A 2908-nucleotide genomic window follows, 5' to 3' on the forward strand; every position below is an offset into this window, starting at 1 on the left:
AGTATTTTAATGTATATAAGGTTGCAAAAACGGGGGAAACCCATTCCTGCATTGCTTACACTGTAGGTAGCTTTAATCTGCCATTACGGTGGCTCTCTTCCACCACAAAAACATTAGCCGAGTATGTACATGAATCATAATGTGAATACTCTAAATATTAATGATGAAGAGGAAAAAAACCTCAGATTTTTAGTCTATCAAGGCCCTTCAAATAGGTTTTGGGGTTTTTTTCCCCCAAGAACCATATTATCTTTAGAACCTTATCCTATTGCAGTGCACAGGCTAAGGATTTTCTGTCTTCACACTGTCAAGGATTGCTTTATTTAAAAACAATGAAGTTCCTTAAAAAAAACCCAAACTACAAGAACACCAAAATATTTAAAATGCACAATAGTTTCCCAAAGCAAACCAGTTTAGATCCCTAGAGAACTCATTCAGTTATTTTCAGTGAAACATGCTCAAAAATATTCCAATTCTAATACGGTGCAGAAGCTCCAAAAAGCATCTTGTTTTTACTGAATAAAATGCTCACAGAATACAATCATAAAAGAAATAAAACTTGCCACAATTTAAATGTCCCACATGGTAAAACCAGAGGTAACTTTTAGAAGTACTCAAGTTGAACAGAATTTCTGAGTTTCTTTTTGGTCAGAAAAGCTTGTGTGTAGTATGAAGCTGCAAAGGGAACTGAATTGATGAAAATTCTAAAGGGTCTGTTCGAAGACTCCTCTTTTGGCATAGTTCTTATAAGGAGATTAATTTATATCAAGATTATATTAACAGGCATTTAGAAAATATGGATGACTGTCATGCTTTCCAACCAATATTAGAATAAAGGCAATTAGCTAAAGCACTTTTGTAACAGCCTAGTACAGCTTCCTTTTGGAAGCCTTTGTCAGATATGCAACCTTGCCAGGTTTTTAATACGGTACAAACTACCAGAAATTAGGATAAATGAACGGAAATTGAAACTTGCAGCAAGCAGCATCTTGGACAAGGCTCACTGTGAGTTACCTACTCTGTGTGAGGCAACATTCCTTGCTTCGGGCACACTCCAACAGCTCCAAGAGCTGTGGACTGCAGACGTGGCAAATCTACCTCTTGGCAGCCCTCATGCAATCCTGAGATAGGTATAAAAAGTGATGGGGCAGAACAAGAGAAATTCTCGCATCAGTAAAGTTTCACAAAAAAAATGCGTTGGGACTAAACTGCTTAATGTTGGCACAAGATGGTATTTTTTCCCTTTTAATTTTCTTCTATACTTCCTTCCTAATTTGTTTCTGCTCCGTCTTAATCTTTATTGCAAGGCATAAGCTTTGCTGAAATAAACAGTGGAAAATGTGAGGAAAGAAAAAGAAAGGAAAGAAGAGTCTAAAGGTGAAATCTGCTGACGTCAGTTGCTGTCATTCATACGAGACTTAAAATAAGTTCAGTCCATTCCAGAATCCACTCCAGGAGATGTAACCTGCAGGGTTTGTTATCCCTAACAATATAAAGATTAGATTCTTGGGAAATTTCTTAAACACAAAAGTTTAATTGTATATTCACACATTTGGAAACATTTACCCCATCATACACAAGAATTACATATTCACTCCACGAATCCCACTGCGTCTTGTAGTTCCAGAAAGTGTTTTGGTCTGATGAATAAATAAATGTGCAGTTTCTTTAATCTGTGCACCACCACAGGCTGAATGCTGGAGCATCCCAGGAAGGCAGCACATATTACAACCATCAGGCTTTCCCTCGGACAAAACGCTGCCTTGCCCTTCTGAAATAACTGGACAAAACCAGATATTTGAAATCCTGGTCTCTACTTCATTGATGAGAACTGCTAACCAGTACTTTTCACCAGCTGACAGTGCAACCGATGCCTCAGTCTCTCATCAAGAATTTGTCTCTAAAAGAAAGGGGGAAAAGCAGGCTAATTAAGTACCAAAGCTCACTTGCTGCCTTTTAGCTGAAGCTCACCAAACACCTACCAGTAGGCATTTTCAGTTGCATTTTAAAACACATGGCCAGTTATTCTGAGGTTTTTTGTAAGTGTGACTTCTGCATCCTCTAATTTTGAAAAGCAACAACAAATGCCCTAAGTGTGAAAATAAGAAAGCTGAGAACCTGCCTGTAATTCTTAACACTTCTCCTGTCTTAAGAGGGTGTTCAAAGGGTGACAATCTCTAGTGACAAGTGAGATACAGTGCAAACAGGAGCTCTGGGTGTTTAAGCAGAGATTTCTCAGGCAGTGACACTCTCCTGCTTTGCAGAAGGGACTCTTTCTGTGAAGCAGAGCTGCTCGGTGAGAATGAGACCGTGCCCCGTCCCACAAATTGAAAATTAATCATCATAATGAAGTCTCAGAGCCAGACCCATTCCTTGGCACGTTCAATCACCTCTGGGATTACACAGCCACGCTTCTGCAAGTGTGAGAATTTCTCCTTTTCTTCCTTTCCATCTGTGAAAGCCAGAATGGAATATAATTCCTTTCACCACATGAAGGATTTGATCTTTTCCAATTTGAGCAATTTGATCAATTATATGTTTAGCACAAATCCCATCTGTCACATGGAAGAACAAGAGCCACTTGCAGACTCATCAGAAGTAAAGATGAGTTAGGCCAAGAACATCCTGCAATGATGGTCAGTGATTTATCAAAGGTTAAAAGAAGAACACACAAACTCACCATATTTCAGCTGTTTGACTTCAGAATTCTAACCTCAGCAGCTCATTTACTCAGGTATACCATTATAGGCAGCCAGAACGAAAAAATAGTTTATATCATAGGGAAAAAAAAGGAACATAAAGCAAGGAATACTGCTTCTTGGTGTTAATATAGCTTGGTATGACAGGTCAGGACAGTTGCTGGCAGTCAAGTGGAACCAAAATCTACTATTACATGTCCAGAAGTGAT

This window comes from Corvus brachyrhynchos, unplaced genomic scaffold (assembly GCF_000691975.1).
Source record: "Corvus brachyrhynchos isolate BGI_N302 unplaced genomic scaffold, ASM69197v1 scaffold370, whole genome shotgun sequence".
Taxonomy (NCBI): Eukaryota; Metazoa; Chordata; class Aves; order Passeriformes; family Corvidae; genus Corvus; species Corvus brachyrhynchos.